The 19,942-nt window shown below is 42.9% G+C and overlaps 1 protein-coding gene and 1 pseudogene across 2 annotated transcripts in view; one reads left to right on the forward strand and one right to left on the reverse strand.

Moving 5' to 3' along the window:
* Positions 1-19,942, forward strand: part of ST6GALNAC3 (ST6 N-acetylgalactosaminide alpha-2,6-sialyltransferase 3) — a 465,047-nt gene that overhangs the window by 70,888 nt on the left and 374,217 nt on the right. The window lies entirely within an intron of this gene.
* On the reverse strand, positions 10,500-11,328 carry LOC118900224 (annotated as a pseudogene).

The following is a 19,942-nucleotide window of genomic DNA, read 5'->3' on the forward strand; positions in this document are numbered from 1 at the left end:
TGCTTTTTCAAAATGCACTGTCCTTCTCCATCCCTTCAGGATTGATTGCAGGCGTGATCTAGGATGCTGCCTGTCTGAAGCTGTAACTTCTCTGTTTTTATAAAAGGAAGATTATCCCTTTCTTAATTCTTTGTTTTCATTGATGCCAGATGGAAGGCTTTCAGAAGAAGTCAGTTAGCGTTCATTGCACCTTCCCAGAAGGTGCCTCAACTTTTGATTGAGATGTTTTTGAGAATTCTGTGTTAGTGGCGTCTTGGCATCCTCCTGTCTTCTTTGACTTTGAGGGCTTCTCCTCTGCCCTCCTCCCTGTTCTCCTGGCTACTCCCATCAGGCGTTTGCCTCAGCTTGCCATTCAGCTGCTTCTCTCCTTCGCAAATCCATCCTCTCCTTAGAATTTACAGGGTTTGATTACTTTCGCACTTGATCAGCAGTTCCCAAACTTTGTCCTGCCAGGTTTTAATAGGTATTCTGCTCTTCTTGACCCCTAAAAAAATGAATTGGTCAGGAAAGAGTGCAAATTGCTGATTTAGACAGAATTAAACATCGTTCTGCTTGTTTATTTAACCACAGGACAACTCAGAACCTTTACTATGCTGCCAGGTGGGGGTTAGGTTGTTGGGTGTCTTATTTTGAAATTTCTTTCCTGGTAGAACCCTCTTAGGAAGTATCTAGCAAGACCAGTGTTCAGTGGAATGTACTTCAGGACCTCTTCCTTAGTATCTCTCCCACGTGCCTCTCTCTGTCCTATGCTGTGTCTAACGATCTCATGTGCTGCTGCAAATTTAGTATTCTTAAATTCGTCCTGAATTCACCACCACCAACAATAACTAACCTCTACTGATCACTGATTTTACTGCCAAGACATTTTCTCAGAAAAGCTCCTTTGCCTCTTCAGTGTCTGTGAAATCAAATTCAAACACCCTAACCTGATATTCAGGATCCTCTTGGACCAACCAGCTGGCAACCACACTTCTCCCTTCCCCAGAGTTCAGCATCCTGACTGTACCATTTATTTGTTTTGTTTATTGCTTGTCTTCCTCAACTAGAACGTGCGCTCCATGAGACTGGGATATTTGTTTTGTTCGTGTGTATCCCAAGCATCCACAACAGTGTCTAACAAGTAGTAGGTGCTCAGTAAATGTTTCAAATATAGATTGAACGAATGATGAAGCGTTCTCAGTTTTGTCTCCTGCCTGTGCTCAGTGTTGATTCTCTGCTCTTTCCTTGTTCTTGTTCACTTCTTTTAGCCCTTCATCTTGATCTGACATCATCTCTCTACACCCTTCAGAATCTACCTAAGTACCATTTCTTCCAAAGAGTCTTCTCTAATCATGACCCTTCTCTCATTGTAAGGATCCCTCTCTTTGGAATGTTGTTCTTTATACCTGTCTTGTCAGTAAATACAGTCAGCCTTGCAGTAAAGTTACTTTTAAGCTGAAAAAGGATCCTGGGGTATTCATGTTTGCCTCTTACGTCACTGTGGAATATGCTCAATAAATTTATAAATGAAGGGAACAAACCCAAGATTGTGCTTCTTGTAAAGTGAGCCCTGTTTGTGTCTTGGCTGCATAGGGTGGACCGCAGCAGTGCTGTCACGCCTCTGCATCCTCACTTGAGCCTTTGACGTGAATGCTTGACATCAACAGTCTGTTACCGGGAACTTTTAATTCTCCAATGTTTCTTTTTTCCCAGAAGACATTTCTTTGGTATGTTACAAAGCTTGGGTTGCAAAAATTTCAGCTGCTCATTACGTTAGGAGAGGATGGGCTAAGAATTGACAGATGGGAGGGTGGCCAGGGGCTCGATGAGTTGATTTTCTTTTTGGTTTCATTTGCACATTTCATTCTTTTTTTTCCCTCTTTTGGGCGAACAGGTTTCCCACTTCCCAGCAAAATTTCTGTTTAAATTTTTTTCCCCAGTATCTTTAATTCTTTCTCTTTGTTATTTGCTTCCCCTCCCTTCCCTCAGAGAAAATTCAGACACTCCCACATGTATAAACAAATGCTGGGAAATTGCAATTCTCTTTTATGCAAAGTACATTTTCTCGGGCAGCTCTAAGCCCTGTGTGTGTTCTAAGGCTGCTGACATGGGCTTTCCACTGAGCCACAAGAAAGTGTGTCATTCTTTCTCTTCCACAGCCTGTCTCCTGTCCCCAGGGGACTCAGCAGCAGCCAATCCATAACTTGTCCTCTCTCTCATAAACCCTCTCTAATCCCCCAGGCCTTTTCTAATACAGCTTTTCCATTTATTCATGTATCACCAGCTATGACTTGTTCTGTTCCAAGTTGGGGATTAACCAAATGAATAAAAATATATATTTATTTGGGACGTAGGATAGCAAAGGCTTGGGAACCAGGCAGACTTTCGTCGTCAGATTCCCATGTACTAGTTGTGTAACCATAGTTATTTTCCTTTCCTAAGCCTCAGTTTCTCCATCTGTGAAATGGGGATAGCGTGACTGCCTCATAGTGTTGTGGCAAGAACCAGATGAGATAATTCATGTGAAATTTGGAGCACAGTGTGTAGCACCTGGTGATCACTCTCTAAATGGCCAGGACAGTGTGGATGATGCTCTCAGCCTTTCTGGCATCTGGGGTCCTAGGGCCTGAATCTTTTTCATCCTTCTGTGCCTGACACATAATAATCAAGTCATTTTCGTTTCAAAGACAAAAATGCAGGATTTTGCCTTCAAAAGCCATTCAACTAAGTAAAGCGAGGAGCAGGGCTCCTCAGTTGGTCTCAGTCTGCCATGTCCAGGCATTTAAAAGAAGAGGCTTGTACAAGAAGTGCAGTGGAAAGGTGTCTATTTCCTGGGATCTGGCATTCCCTATTAGTCTATAAGCAGACCTTTAAGCAAAGGAGGGCCTTTATGAGTTGTTTAGTACGTTGGGTGACACTTCTTGGATGATGTGGTGAGATTCTTAAGTAAGAATCTCATTTCATTCACTTATAAATGAATGGAACAAACCCAACATTGGGTTCCAGTAGAGTAAGCCCCATTTGTGTCTCAGGCTGCACAAAGTAGACTGCAGCAGTGCTCTCCAAGCATCTGCGTCTCACTTGTGCCCTTGAGATGAATGCTTGACGTCCCTCCCGAGAGCATGGAGATGACCTGAGTTTGTACTCCGGCAGTGGTGCCAGATCTGCTCAGGAGAATGCAGATTTCTTCACATTTCCACACACGGTCCTGTGCATTTCTGGATTGTACTTCCTCCTCTGCAGAATGAGGAGACTGGATAGATTATCTCTAAGATATTCTAGCACTGAAGATCACATTTTCAGTCCCAATTTAAGAGCTTCTTTATATTTCCTGAAGGGAAACTTCTTTATATTTCCTGAAGGGATCTTCACCAATCACTGCCTGGGGGACTGGCTTTTATGTTGAGTGCTCTGGTGTGAAAGGCATACATCTTTCAAGTTGACCTCAACTTTCCTCTTTTACCTTTTCTCTTTTGTTCCTACTTCCTCTCTTCTTTAAAGGTGTCAAGTAAAGCCAACAGTGATGAATCAGGTTTACTTTTCTTCTGGTGACGGTGAAATCGGTGAGTGGAGAGGTTTCGTCCTGTCTTTTTCCTTTTGCTCATTCACATCTCCCTTACTGAAATTTCCTTGGAGCTTTAGCATGTTCTCTCTTCATCATGTCTTTCCCTTTGTGATCTAAGATTTTCTGTGGATAGTGCCAGTTTTCTGCAGCCAGCCATGGAAAGCAGCACTGCTTAAACTCGCAAGGCCCAGCAGATCCCCTGTGAGTGTGGCTTGCACAGGGGTGGGGTGATGGTGGGACACTGAAGCATCTCCAGATGCATGAGTACGGAGATGGGTAAACAGTGTACACTCACTGCTTGGTTTCCATCTGTTTTATCTGGATGATGACAGCACCTCAGACTGGGTGCAAAGATTTCTCCAGGGATGGTCAAACGGTGGCCTGAACATACAGCAGGCTGGGAACCAGAGGTGACTATTTCAGCAGATCTTGGCTGTAGCTGAGCCTATTTCTGCCAAGCCAGGGGTTGTCTTGGTCTCAGTGGAGCCGGGACTTCTGTAGCATTGTTACACTCTGGGCTGTAATCCTGACATTTCTGGCATTTAGGCCTCTTTCTAAGCGTGTATTAACACCTTGGGGGTCCCTATCAGAGAGGGAACAGGGAGCCCAGGAAGTGGGAGAGTGGCCCTGTGTTGTGATGTCTTCGGATCATTGCCCTCTGCCTTTGTTGGGGATTCCTAGGTGAGGACTCTGCTAGGTGTCAGGAGGACCATCAGAACTCCCCTGTTAGAGGGAGATACACAGCTAAGCTGTGTCACTCTCGAAACTTTGCATTCCTGTCAGCTCTGGAGAAAATTACCTACTCCTTACATCACAAGGAAAGAGTAACTGTTTCAGGACAGGCCATTTGCAAAGACCGAGACCCTGATAGAAAGGCACATAACCCCCTGCTCTAGTTTGGGTTTCCACAGAAGCTGAACCTGAGACAAGAATTCCAGGGTGCATTAGTTATATGGGAGAGGATCCCGAAAACAGTGGCGGCGAAGTGAGGAATGAGACAGGAGGAAGGATGTCAGCAAAGGACGTGTTATCAAGAAAGCTGTCCCTGTGGACAGCTGACACTTGATCCCACCGGGAAGGTCTGGGATACAGTGTAGCACAGGTGCCTCTGGGTTATCCCACCTGAGACGTGAAGGATCTGCTGGCCAGACAGCCTCGGGCAAAGAGATGCAAGGGGTGAAGTAATAAAGCCCACGGGGATGTGGTGTAGCACCGGCAGCTCTGCTACAGCTGTTATCCCAGATTCACTGTCCAAAGGAGCTTAGTCATTTTCTTTACAGAGAATGAATCCAAAACTCAGAAAAGCAACTGAGCCTCAAGGTCACAGAGCCAGTTCTTGAGATTCAAGGTCACAAGGATCCAGGTTCCCTGACTCCGGTTCTAGTGCTCTTTCCACTTGGCTACTCAAGGCAGAAATCTAAATTTGTAATGATTTATGAGCCGTATGGTATCAGATTAATGGAACAATATTCCCTTTCTGTCGTGGATTTGTTGGTCTTTTTCTAAGTGAAAAATTGTCAAAGGGATTCAATCCTGAGAGCCAGAGAAAGAGCAAAAAATGGCTGAATGTGTAAATAAAGTCTCCCAGGAAGATCATATTTTTGAAGGTATTCATTATTCTTGTCTTTTTGTCATTGTCATGTCTTAAGTGTTTACTTGGGCTTCTAGCTTTTTGCTTTTCCAAGGACAAGGCTGATCCATTCTAGAAGAGCCTGACAGCCATCACCTTAACAATGGCTTATTAATATCCAGGTTATTTAAGATGCAGAGGAAACATTTATCACAGAAGAGCAGCTTCTCAACATGTCCCGCCAGGTGCGATGACGCATGTGCCTTTGTGCATATCATGCATTTGTGGAGCTCCTCTGGATGAAAGGGTCAGGATTGCTTATAAAGCATTGTGTTAGGTGAGAGCGGGCTTGCTCTTCGATTCCGAAATGCCCACAAGCCTTTGGTAATGCTGAGAGTGAAGCACCTGTGTGATTCCCAAGGCTGAGCCAGAGGCTTTAAGCAGCCTGCACCATAACCAGCTTACACCAAGGGGAACACAGGCTGAGGATGCTGACTGTGGCCTCCGGCAGAAGCAAAGCCCCTAGCAGACCGGAAGTGTTCACATTGGAAATAAAATGCCTGGGTGTGACTCTGAACTCATGGGACTGGCTACAAACATGACAGATGATTCTGAGGTTTGGGCTAATCATGGGATTAGCCAAAGACCACGTAAAAGTGGAGAAAAGGCTTGGAGATTCCATCTACATTTTCTCTTAATTCTTGGATGCATTTTGGTTGCTGAGTTATGTCTCCATTTTCTTATTTATCTGAGGCCCAAAGTTTAAGTCCTACTATGTGATCACTTATAAACTTTTGGAAAAGGGGTCTTCATATTGGAAAAGCTTGTCCAAGTCTTTCTTTAGAATTCCCAGAAGGGAATTGCTGGGTCTTAAGGTCAGCACATTTTTTTAAGGCATTGGATGCATCTGGTCTCCAGAAACGGGGAGACCGTTTTTATACTCCCTTTTCCAGTAGTTTCTGGTATCTCTTCCCTTAGATCTTCTTCAGTTACGGATGTGTCATTCTTTTTTTATTTTGCCAGCCTGATAAGTAGAAAATGATATAACGTCATTGCTTTAATTTGCATTCCTTTGAATATTATTGTGATCTTTTTTCCTGTGGCTGTTGCCTCTTCGCATGTCATATGAAGTTGCCTGTTCTTGAAAGACACTGATAATGCTCTCCTCCCCTGCCCTACCCTTTTCTGCTGCCGGAATAACTTTAACTAAGCCAGGCGTTCCATTGCCTCTTCCCTTGGGTCCCTATATAGCTCTGGGCTGGCTAGAGAGTACCTGTGAGCCCCTGGGGAGATGGACCACCCACTAGAACTGCTCCCAGCTCCGGGCATCACCTGCCTGTGTGTGCAAATTAGACCAACTGGTAACTTCTGGTTAACAAACCTGTTTGACAGAAGGGATTTCAATTGGGGATAATCCTCATTCACTTCAATAAAGCATGGAATGAGTCCGGGCAAGGGGATCCACTTTTTACTCTCTAAAGTCAGACCTTTCTGTGTTTTGTTGTTGGTATAGCTTGCTCTGTGTTGCCAACTTTTGAACTCAAAATGTGTTTTGTTTAAAAAAATAAACATGACTTTCTTTGAGTGACTTACTTTTGCCTTCTAAGGAAGTGACAGGACGGGGACAACCATATTCTATATCAGGCCATCGACTCTGAGCCCCTTCATTTCTCATTTTCCTCCGTCTGGGGTAGTGCTCTGGGCTGCTGTTTTTGAGAGAAAGATCTGTTAAAATCAAGAAATATTCACCCTTTTGGTATTTGCCCAGAGTTGGGCCCCTTGGAAATGGGCAACTTTCCCCATTTGGGTGTGTTCTTTAGGACCTTTCCTACTGGCTTAACGAGTTGGCTTGGTCTGTATTAGTGGTGAGGAGATATCAGCTGTCTGTGGTTTGAGTGGACTTTTCAGTGTCGAAGATGAGCTATAAGCCAGGTAGATGCTAATCAGGAGAGAAGTAAAGCTGAACCTGGCCCAGTCCGCCTGAAATTGGGTATATTTATTTCCCCCACGAATTTTCTTGTATACGGGGTGTGGCCTATTCTCTTGGAACACCATCAAGATAATGAAAAGGAGAAAACAGAGAGCAGGAACCAACAGCATGAACGCAACCTGCAAAGGTCAGGTTAGCGAGGTGTCAGGCACAAGGTTTATACCCTGCATGCAGGACCCTTTCTTTCCCACTAGAGGGCACTCTTGTCACTCTTAGAGCGATAGTACCTGGGAAAAACTGGTTGCTTCTCAGGAAGTTCCCAGAAGCACACTGCATTTAAGATGCTACTTTGTGTCTCAGCTTCCATTCTAAAGGTGTGTTATGAACATAACACTCTCCAGCCCAGACAGGAATGGGAAGATTAGTATCTGGAAACTTCTGTTGTAAATTAAGCATAGTCAGTCCCTGCTTATTTGTGTTTCATCAATGAGATGTGATTGTAGCCCTGGGGCTTTTTTACACTTGCAGAAGCAACGTCTACTTTTGAAGTGCTGTACCTCCAGTCTGCTCTTCTCCTTTGCCCCCCATACTTGGTGTAAATGTGGCTGCAGCAGGTTTGTATGGAGGTTGGTGGAAGATGAAGACTTAGATCTTCTGTGTTGATCCTGTTTACTTTGGGAGAGCTGGAGAGTACCCATGGTTGGTGTGGGTCAGCCTGACAGGAGATTTTCCATTTAGAGAGGATTTAAAATTTCAAGCAAGGGAAATGCAAGCCATATTTCACTCACTCAGTACATCAGGGAGTGCTACCATTTAAAAAAAACCACCATTCTGGCTTCTGGTGTTTCCAGGTCATCTGGCAGCCGCTGTATGGGGTCAGTTCCTTGACCCTTGGTCAGAAGTTCCTCCAGATTACAAGGCATCTCTTTATGGACATCTTTGCATTTACACCAATCTTGTTTTAAAAAATTTGTCAGCCTTGGAGGATGTGTGAGGTGACTTGCCCTTTACTTGTAAGAATGAGGGGTGACTCCCCCCTAGAAAGTCACCAGTGTTAATCAGTAGAGCTGCTGGCAGTGCTATTCCTGTTGGGGGTATAGGTTTTGGGAGTGGTCGTTGCTTGGCCACCAGCACAGTGACAGCTTGCTTTCTGGCTCCTTGAAACTAAAGTTCCACAGGAAGAGCATAAAGGACTCACATAGCAAATATTCCCCCCTCCCACCCCTGATCCATGACTATTACTACCAGCATCCTTACTAGCTAATAATTATATAGCATTACTATGCTCCAGGCATGGTTTATTTTTGTTTATTTTAATAAGCTTTATGTTTTAGAACAGGCTTAGATTTACAGAAAAACTGTGAAGACAGGACAGAGAGTTCTCATATACCCTATACCCAGTTTCCCTTATTATTAACAAATTAGTATGGCACATTTGTCACAATTAGTAGACCAATGTTGGTACGTTATTATTAACTAAAGCCCAGACTTTATTCGGATGTCTTTAGTTTTGACCCACTGTGCTTTTTCTGTTCCAGGTTTCCATTTAGGATACCACATCATATTAATTGTCATGTCTCCTTAAGAGCCTCTTGGCTATGGCAGTTTCTCAGACTTTCCTTGCTTTTGATGACCTTGACAGTTTTGAAGAGCGCTGGTCAGGTATTTTTTAGAATGTCCCTCCGCTGGAATTTGTCTGAGGTTTTCTCATGATTAGAGTGAGGTTACAGATTTTGAGAGGAAGACCTCAGAGATAAAATGTCATTCCCATCACATCCTATCAAGGGCACATACTGTCCACATGACTTGTTATGGTTGATGTTGACCTTTGTCACCTAGCTGAAGTAGTGTTTAGCAGGTTTCTTTCCTGTAAAGTTACTACCCCCGTATCCAGACTGTGTTCTTGGAAAAAAGTCACTGAGTGGAGCCCACACTTAGGAGTGGGGAGTTATGCTTCACCTTCTTGAGGGCAGAGTAGCTACACAAATTCTTTGCAGTTCTCCTGCCCAGGCAATTTATCTCTTCTCATCCATGTATTTATTTATTCAGTTGTTTATTTACATCAGTATGGATATTCATGGAGATTTATTTTATACTTTGGGTTATCATAAAATATTACTTGACTTTGTTGCTCAGATTGCTCCAGCTTTGGCCACCGGGAGCTCTTTCCATTGCTCTGTGTCCTCTGACCTACTTCTCTCACTGTGAGATGGTTGTTGTTCTTTTGAGTACTTTCTTATTTTCTGACACAAGATTCTCCAGGCTCATCTTAGCATCTCCTGCCCTAGTTCTAGAATCAGTCATTTCTCCGAGGGTGGTATTAAAACCAAGATCTGGGCACTAAGTGTTCTTGTGGCTACAGGGTTGCTGTCGCTTAGAGGCCCTCTCAGCGGACAGAGCAGGGAAAATTATGTGTATGTACTAATTTATAAATTGATCTGTATGTAACCATCTGTATCTGTATTAAGCTAAACATGAGCATACTGATGTCTCCAGTTCTAATCCGTTACCACGTGGACCATTCTGGCCTCCTCCCCTGGGAGATCTGTGATCTCCTACTCCAACAGTACGGTAAACTTGGCTCCCACCATCCGCCATGTATTTACTTAATTGTTCAGTTCCAGTGTGCATGTATAGCAGTGCCAGAATTGTTGACAAGACCCCCATGGAAAATAGCTTTATCCACTAGAGTACGGTGCTGCTTATGTACAGTTTCCTTTGCTGTAGTTCTACAGACTCCTTATTTCCAAAGTTGCTTAGAGAGCACCGGTTTTTTTTTTTTTTCTCCACTCCTTTCAGTGAGGTTGTTTCATACGTTTGTAATACAGTTAGATTGTTTGGTCACATTCTGCATTTCATCTTGGGATTTCCCTAACCTTTTACATGATTTAAAAATAATTTACATATATTAAAGTTCACTCTTTGTGGGTTTTGAGAAATGCAGGCATCGCCATTACAGTGTCATAGAGAATAGCTTCATCACCCTATGAATTCTCTGTGCTTCACCAGTTCACCTATTTAACCCTTCCCCAATCCACTGATTTTGGTTTTTTTTGGAGCAGGAAAGGCCATAACCTCACTTTATTTGTATTTCTGCCTTACACAAAATCATCAAAATAGGAACAGAGATGGGAAGGGAAAAGGGCTGAAAGTTTGTTCAATCCACATGTTCTCAGGGCTATCCCAGAGAGCACTTGAGGCTGAGTGCCTGTTGGCGTAGCCGCAGATCCAACATGAATTCCTCATGCCTTGGCCTGAAGTCTTCACAGATTGGTGGCGTGAGCCCTGCAGTTCTCATCCTTTGCCCATCTTGATGTAAGGCAGGAAAGTGGACTGAAAAGCTCCTTCCTGATGGGCAAGGCAAATCAGAGCCGATGGTGTACTTCCTGCACCTTCTGTGCTACAGGGGCAGAACCTGAAGCTGCTTCCACGGCTCTAGACACTTGCAGGCAGGGCTAGAGGCCGATGGTGTAAGAGCGGCCTGTGGGGTTCTGAATAGCAGAACAGAGTGGTGCTGTCACAGCTCACTCATACCACACCATCTTGGAATTGCTGCATCACCAGAAACGCACACAGGTGGTCTGGCCTTCACACACGGTAATGGGCTGCTTAATGGGGAAGAGGATGGGAAACCGTGAAAACATCTCAGGAGAGTGAGTCTCTGGACAGATACTCAGAGTGATGTCCTGATAAAGCACAGTCTCAAAGTAGCCTGCAAACCCATTGCAGCACTGTGTTCACCTCCACGGGGAACTCCAAGGTGCAGTAGCGGTTGTTGTCAATCATGGGATCTCTGTTGGGATGGCTGAAGGTAAAACAGGGCTGGGGTGCAGACAGCTGGTGGAAATCGTGCAGCCGTACCACGTAAAGCATCTCAAACTGCGCCTCAGGGTCGCGGTCCTTTTCCCGACAGGCTCGGACCTCATTGTACAGCCTGGAGGAGGAGATGGGAGCTAGAAAGGAGGTATACTCCCCAGGGATGCTCACGCCATCATCTTTTAGGAAGCGCTGGGCTCCACCCAGGCACTCCGGTGACAGCTCATTATCAGCTTAGGACCCCAGAAGCTCACTGACAATGGTACCCGCTTTCTCTGGAGCCACCCATTCCCACATGTCCGATGAGACTGCTGTCACCTGGCTTCCCCATTCTTCAAACTGCCAGTTCTCCAGCGTCACCACAGCGTTTGGGTGCTTCTCCACAGCGTACAGCTTTATCCACCAGTCAGCCTGCTTGGCTGCCCGCAGGGAAGCGTTCACCAGGGGCCCCTTGCCAGCAGTTGGCATTGTCAGTTTTCTTTTTTGTATTTTAGCCATTCTGATAGGTATGGCTGTAAGGTGTGCTGTGGTATCTCGTTGCTTTATTTTGTAATTTCCTAATAATGATGTAAAACATCTTTTTCATAGGCTTATTTGTCATCTGTATACCTTCTTTGGTGAAATCTCTGCTCAGATCTTTTGTCCATTTTATTGGGCTTTCTTACTATTGAGTTTCACGAGTTCTTTGGATACGAGTTCTTTGGATACAAATCCTTTGTCAGATATGTGTTTGCAAATACCTGCAAATTTCTCTGGCTTCTCTTTTCATTCTTTTAACAGTCTTTTGCAGAGCAGAAGTTTTTAATGTTAATAATGTCCAATTTAGATCATGCTTTTGGCGATGCCTCTAAAAAACTCATCTCCAAACCCAAGGTAGCCTAGATTTTTTCCTTTGTTCTCTTCTAAAAATTTTATAGTTTTGCATTTACATTTAGGTCTGTGATCCAGTTTGAGTTAATTTTTATGAGAGATGTAAACCCTGTGTTTAGCTTTTCTTTTTTTTTTTTCTTTTTGCATGTGGATATTCAGTTGTTCCAGCACCTTTACTTGAAAAGACTATCCTCTCTCCATTGAAATGCTTTTGCTCCTTTGTCAAAGGTCACTTGACTATTTGTGTGGATCTGCTTCTGGGCTCTCTATTCTGTTCCATTGATGTATGTGTGTATTCTTTCACCAGTACTGTGCTGTTTGGATTACTGTAGCTTTACTGTAAGTTTTGAAATCATTTAGTGTGATTCCTCTAATTTTTTTGTTCTTCAGTATTGTGTTTGTTTGCTGTTCTAGGTCTTTCGGTCCAGGCATGGTTTTCAGTCCTTTACATGTATTAACTCACTTAGTCCTCACAGTAACCCACTAAGAGGCCCAAAGAGGTTAAGTGGCCTGTTCAAAGTCACAAAGCTAATAAGTGGGGGAGGCAGGACCCAAGCCTCGGGCAATGTGGCTGCAGCCGCTGGCTCACATCCACCCACCAGGTGGCCTCTGAAGGTGATAAAGAAGGGATCCGTGTTTATTTTTGACACCTTAGTGAGAATACTTAGAGGCGATTTCCTGGACCCATTGTCTTGGGAAACAGGCAGTGTAGTGGGCAGTCTCAGAGTTCTTGCTTTAATTTCAGAGACTTAGGTTGACACCTGACTCCACCAATTATAAGCCTGGCTAGACCTTGGGCAAACAGCGCTCTACGGTCAGAGTCTTCACCTGTAAAATGGGAACATAATGGACCTTTAATGGGATTCTGCTGGCTTACTAAACAGTCCCCTTTCTCAGCAAAGGTGGGTGTCTGTGCAGTGTGGTTCTGTCCCATGTTCCCAAACACTTGTTTTCAGCTCTCTGATACTATATTGTATTATACTTAACTGTTTTCATGTCTGATTTCTCCAATATATTGTAAGCTTTTAAAAGATAGACCTTTTAATGGGTATCATTTATCTTTTCATCTCTGTCCCTAACACAGCGTCTGGCACATGAAAGGCTCTAAATAAAATGATTGTTCAGTAAATGCAGCAGGATATATTATAGATGGGTGAAGGTAGAAACAGGCTGACTCTAGGCACTGTCCGTGGCTCAGAAGGCAGTTCGGAAAAGGACTCCAGGCCTAAATTCTCCAACCTAACTCATCATAACCACAGAAAGAGACACCATCTTCAATTCAGACTGTTCTGCTCTGTCCCCTAGAAAGTGTCTGTGCTTTCCTATCTCTACTCTTATTCCCAGAAAGTGGGAAAGGAAACCGCCTCCCAACTCCATCACCACTCACCCCTGCTTAAACCACATGGGAGCCTGAACCAGTGGTGAGAACCCTGCACTTGTCAGCAAAGGGCCTTGGTAGGGCTCCCAGCTCAGCCACTTGCCACCTTCATGATCTTGGGCATACTCCTAAACCTCACCATTTCCTCATCCATAAACTGTGGCTACCGTTTCTACCCATTTGTTAAGGAGAATAAGCAAGCAACACAGGAGTGTGTAGTTTACACTATAAAACACTAGGTAAATACCAAGAGCTATCATTAGATAATAGTAAAAGCTACTAATTACCAGGTACTTACTCACTGACAGGCACTGCTCTAAGTGCTTTGTACATTATCTTTTTTAATCCTTATAAGCAATACGATAGCTACTGTTATCCCTGCACTAACTAAGGTACCTGTAAGCAAGAGAGAGGCTGATTCTTCCTGGCTTAAGTTTTAAAAAATAAACAAAGAAGAAGGATAAGAAGGAGGGGGAGGGGATTAGAGGGGGAGCAAGGGGAAGAGGGGGAGAGGAAGAAGAAGAAGAAACTAAAATTTTTAAAAGATACTGGAGTTACTCAAAGAATGAATCAGTCCCTAAGCATCCAGCCCAGGCTGGGTAGGGACCAGGGGCAACCCCAGAAACTGCAGCAGCAGACATTGATGGACCTGCTCTCCAGACTACATAAAGGTGCATAAAGGTGCCTCAACACCAAGAGCCCCTGTCACTGGGTTTCAAATTCCTAGGCTAGAGAAGTTAATTGGCCTGACTCAATAATTTATAGGAATACTTACTATATGAGGCACTGTGCTAAATGCTTTACATGAGTTAGTTAACTTAATCTTCACATCCACCCTCTGAAGGAAGTACTGTCATTGTTCCTGTTTTATGGATGGGGAAACTGAGGCAGGAGATGTTAAATAACTTGCCCAAAGTTATGCAGATAGGTGTTGTGGAGTCAGGTTCCAGAGCCAGAGCCTGCCCTGTTAATTATGGCACTGAACTACCCCCCGCCCCCCCCCACACACACCCCACAGAGGGTCTGAATACACAGTTCTTTCTGGGATGGTTGTTGAAACTTTCAGAGGAGGCATTATTTGAACTGGCTATTAAAGGATGAGTAGGAGTTTATAGGTGGATTAGAAGGGAAAGAGTATTTCAAGTAGAGGAGACAATATGAGTTAAAGCACAGGTGGATGAAAGTATGTAATGTGTTCAGAAAATGACTAATAATTTGCGGAGGTCAAGGGGTAGAAGGGAATGGTTGGTGATTAAACTCAAAAGGTTAAAGCTAATGCAGTAGGCATTGCGGAGCTCTCAAAAGAATTTAAGCAGGGGAGTAATTGTCTAGATATGTTTCAAAACAATTCCTGTGGTAGCAGTGTGGAGGCTGGCTTGAACGTGTGTCAGAATAGTTTGAAGGCAGGGGGACCTGCTAGGAGGCTCTACCGTAGTCTAGATAAGACAGTGCATCAGCTTCTGAATAAGACAACAGATGTTCCTGCTTTTGGTGGTTTGGGGAAGTTGTACTTCACAGAGTGAAGGAAGAGATGCTACAGGTTCATCAGAGTCCCATTGGGAAATGCTACCTTATTAGTCTCCGACAGTGCTCCATGAAGTAGCCAGTCTGGGAACTGTTTGTCACCGTCTGAACCAAGATAAGGGGCTTGCACCAGAATGTAAATCAATGCACTGCTTCCTTCATTGAGAAAGTCGTCGCATGCACACCCACACACACACACACATTGACTGAAGCAAACAGTAAGCTCGCTTTGTGACAAAGTTGATTTACATTCTAAAGCAAACTCCTGTCTCCTTGTAGCCTGATAACAATTTGTAGACCTTCACCAGTCCACAACCACAATTATAGTAGCTTGCTATATGATCAATTTATTATACTTATTATATGTAGGTGTTATACTTTAAATATCTTTTTCTCTATGGTCAAACCTTTAATGTGGAAAACATGGTTTCAGTGTTTTAAGAGTTTTCTTTTTATCCTACAGGCAAGCCACTTATGTCAAGGACTCCTCTTTTGCTTTTTATTTTTTGGAACATTACATAATCACTTAACCTTGATTAATAATTAATAACTCTTTCTGTAGACATGGGCTCGTGACCTCTTCCTGCTCTCCAGTATTGTTAAGAGCTAGTTGCCCTTCAGACCTCAGGTTCTCTCCAACCTTCAAGACTTGGGTTACGATGCCTTCTCCAGGGTTCTCAGACATTATAGAGCACTGGAGAGGGAATGGAAGTAACGATTTCTCTATCACTTGAGTGTAAAGCGTAAACCGAATCAACACTTAGCAGTGATGTTATTAAAGGGATTCAAACATCAGTAACGTGTCTGAACTAACGGACCTTAAAGATTCTTTGTGACCGTGAGATTTTTCTATTTGACTAAGGTCACAGAGCTAGTGTACGGCAGAGTGGGGCTGGCATCTGGGTCTCCTGACCCTCTGTCAACACTGCTTCTCTGCCTGCTTCCCAGCCCCCTCCCCTCAGTCCTTCACTAAAAGCAGCAGAAGAAATGACAGGTTCCTTAGAGGATGGAATAGATGCCGTGGGTCTTCATTTAATGATGGGACCTTTGGAGGTTTTTTCTCTGCTAATGACCACAGCAGAAAGATGCTTTACACACTGTATTGAGATCTAAATTTAGATAGCAGATGGGCTCACACTGATGTTCTAAAGTACATGTTGGGAGGATAATTCCCAATCTCCTGAGGAAAGAGGTGTCAAATTCAATTTTACTGAGGAGCTGAACTGTAATTTGGCTATTCCAACTCTGGCTCGCCCCAGCAATGAGCCACATAATTTGCCTTGAAAGGCCACCCCTTGATTTGGACGCAGTCTGTACAGATGCCAGTTTAACGTAGTGCCTAATGCTGAGTCTGTGCATTTCTATTGGTTTGCCTTTTCTAAATGCTACTTAATCATAGTGGTGCCCATTATTGTTTCAGTTAAATATTATCAGGCTTTCATCATAAACCCTTAAGTGAAGATCAGAGTTGGTCAGAAAAAGTTGTTAGAAATGGACATTTGTCAATGTCAATTGGCCAAAGACAGTCAGCACTTAGCTTGGGGAATAGGACCAAGAAAAAAAAAAGAGATCTTCAGAAAGCGTGCTCCCGAATCCTCTGAAATCCATTGTCCAGACTTACAGCTCACCTTGGCTTTGCTGCTCACCAGCTGTGCGAGTGGGCATGTTACTTAGCTTCTCTGAGTCTCTTTCTTGACTGTAAAGCAGAGATAATAAGTCCAAATCCATGGTATGATTGTGAGAATAAATGACTCGTATCAGAGGTGCTCAGCCCACTTTCAGGCAACTGGCAGGTCCTCAGTAAGAGCTTAACTTGAATCTGTTGCACATGCATTATCCACTGTATCTCGATGTCTCTCTGTACCACAACATGCCATTTGATTCCTGCCTCCATGCCTTCTGCTTGAGAGCTGGAGCTGGGTATGGCCTAATGGTTAATGGCCTGGCTTTGGTGTCAGGCACGTCTGGCTGGAGTTTGAATTCTCTGTTGTGAGACATGGTTAAATTAATTGACTTCTTCAAGCCTCAGTTTCTTCGCTTGATAAAACGGGGGCAATAATGGCACCTACCTTCCAGTGGCGTAGTGAGGATTAAATGAGATGAGGCTTGTGAGGGTTTTGTCAAGACACCCATGAGTCAACGTATTGAGCTCCTGTTATGTGTTATAAGTCCTGGAAGTAGAGTGGTAGGCACACTGGACAGTCCCTGCCATCACAGCATGGCCAGGCCTAACAGGGTGTGACTATACACAGTTATAAACGTGGAAGTAAATAGTTAGAAATAATTCCAGGGCTTCAAAGTATTTAAAAGAAGAATAAGTGCTGTGAGAGGACTTATAGGGGGACCCAGCCGGGCCTGGGAATCACATAAGACTTCACCGAGAATGTGGTATTGAAGGTTGATGTGAAGGATAAAGGGCGGGTGACCAGGTCCAGAGCCGGAGAAAGACTGTGCCCGGTAGGGGAACTAGCGTGTGTTTAAACTCAGAGGTAAGAGAACGTGTGGTATGTTTTGAAGGGGGTCTTATTCCTTGAATAAAAAATGAGGATAATATTAAATAGTTCATTGATTTTAAGACTCACTTTTTTCTTCACATTTTAACATATTTAAAACTTATATGTGTCTTACAATGAATGACATGTTATATAGTATTGGCAGTATTGTTTTCTTTCTTGGTGGTGGCTAAAATAATGGGGTGTCTTACATTCAGAGCATTTTAAGATTTGATGAAATACAGTAGCTTTTGCTTTTTTAAGATCGTTGTGAAAATTCAAGTTGAGGTACCCAATGCATCTGATATTTACCTGATGCTTCCACAGCAGTTTGAAGGTAGCTGCAGACTACAAAACCAGACCCACGACCCAGTACAAATTTTGCAAACTGCCAGAGTTAAAAGCCATTACGGCCCATGCTTAGTAAAGCATGCCAAAGCTCAGAGCCACCCACCCTTAGCCTTAATGCCTCCAAGTGTATTTTGCCAATTTGAATATTGTTAAGGTTCATGACAAAATGCTCAAGATGTTGGCGTCTTTGAGAAGCTGTCTCTCCTGCCCAGGTTCTGAACTAACCGAGAAATAAGATGAAAGAACTGGCAGAGGGAGAACCAAAATGTCACTAGTTCTAGGCTGGAGTGTGTAGCTTGCATCTGTGGGTAACCGGGCTCCCGGCTACTGCACCCAGAATTGTCCTGTGCAGTCACAGGTACACCGGTAGGGAAGGTGTGGAGCAACAAAGGAGATCTGAGTGCTCTGTGGGCACTCCCTCCAGGGAGAGAAGGGAGGAGCAGACAACACAGGAGCCTCACGGATCAGATCCGTCACTCTCCAGGGCAGGAGGGGAATGCCAGTAGGGCCCCAACCAAGGAAAGGAGACTTTTGGAGTTGGGTAACACCTTGTATTGAATAGGCATAAATAAACGCATTAGGAAGGAGAAAAGAAAGGATGATGTTAGTCAATTACAAGGCTGAGTTTATGGAATCAGAATGAAAAAATACATTTGATTGAAAAAAGTGGGCATTTAAAAAATGTCCAAGACTTTAAAAAAAATGCAAAAAGTAGTAATAAACTGTGTTGCTGTAGAGAGGGGACAAAATGTTCAAAAAGGAAATTATTTCAAAGGTCCATATAAAGCCTTGGATTCTGTAAAGCCTGGTTCATTACTGGCCTGTCTATCTCTCTGCCCGTCAGGGAGTTGGCACGGAAGAGAGATCTGTGGTGCTGAGAAAAAGCCATGGGTGTGTTTTGCACCGCATGTGGTCTAGCTTTGTTTTTGTATCCGACAAGCTAGTTTAATTTACAAATGTAGTTTTGATACACTCAGCACTGTGAATAAGTATTGGGGGGGGGGGTCTGGTGAAAGGCACACAAACCACAGTAGCTCATTTCCTTTCATTGATCCAAGCCCAAAGCATTGCTGTTGCATCCTAGAGATTAAAACCCTTGATTCACATAAGAATAGTCTGATGCAATCTGGAAAGATGTTGTCATGGTCTCTCAGGAGTAAATAATATGAATTTTTAAACATTCCGCAGGAATAATTAACATGATTTCAAGTATTCTAAAGCATCAGGATGTACAGTATTGCTTATTACAGTGGAAGAAACAGCCAGATATTTTGAGAAAAGTGTAAAGGTAGAACTGTGTATTTTTAAGGGCTAAGTATTTCTTCTGTTTGTTCTTAACCCAGCAGGTATTTGCCGAGGCTATTGTGTGTGTGTTCTGGGGACAGTGTTATCCCAAATAATAATATTATATAGAGATAGTCTATAATCTCCTACTTACAAACTCTCTGATAGATGCTACCTCTTACCCTATCTTGGCATTTCTCTAGTGGAGCTATTGATGTTACTGTCGTTTTTAGTGTTCTGCATTAAATTAAAAAAATAACTCTCCCTAAGTAATTATAGAATGTTCTAATTAATTTTATCATTAGCAGATATCCTAAAAATCATAAAGAAGCACAAAGAAAAAAAAAACAGAGCTAACCACTGTTTACATTTTTGTGAATGTCTTTCTAATATTTTATTTATTTTTGTATACATACATATATAATAAAATTATGTAATTATATGTATCATATATAAATTTTGTGTGTATAAAGTGTATGATAAATTTTGTATAAGTAAGTTATATATAATTGTATAATTTTATTATATATGTATATCTGTATAAGCTAGCTTAATTTACAATGTTAATATACAAATTTATATTAAATTTATATTTACATATAATTTAATACATATATGTATTATAAAACATACATTTATATGTTTGTAGTCTGCCTATTTCTTTAACTTAGCAATAGGTCATGAAGATTTTTTTCATATCAATAAATATGTTTCTATGATGTGCTACTTAATGGTATCCCTGTACAGTAAGTCCCCTACATACAAATGAGCTCCGTTCTGAGAGCACGTTCGTAAGTCTGATTTGTTCATTAAGTCCAACAAAGTTAGCCTAGGTACCCAACTAACACAACTGGTTATATAGTACTGTACTGTAATAGGTTTATAATATTTTTCACACAAATAAAACATAAAAAACAAACACGAACAAAAAATAAATAAAACACTTTTAATCTTACAGCACAGTACCTTGAAAAGTACAGTAGTACAGTACAACAGCTGGTATACAGGGGCTGACATCGAGTGAACAGGCAAGAAGAGCTACTGACTGGAGGAGGGAGAGGAGGTGGGAGATGGTAGAGCTGAAGGATCATCAGCAATAGGAGATGGAGGGCAAGCTACAATTTCACTCACGCCTGACGTTGATGGCACAGATTCTGGTTCCTTGCTGGATTCAATTCTGTAT

The sequence above is a fragment of the Balaenoptera musculus genome, chromosome 1, assembly GCF_009873245.2.
Source record: "Balaenoptera musculus isolate JJ_BM4_2016_0621 chromosome 1, mBalMus1.pri.v3, whole genome shotgun sequence".
Lineage (NCBI taxonomy): Eukaryota > Metazoa > Chordata > Mammalia > Artiodactyla > Balaenopteridae > Balaenoptera > Balaenoptera musculus.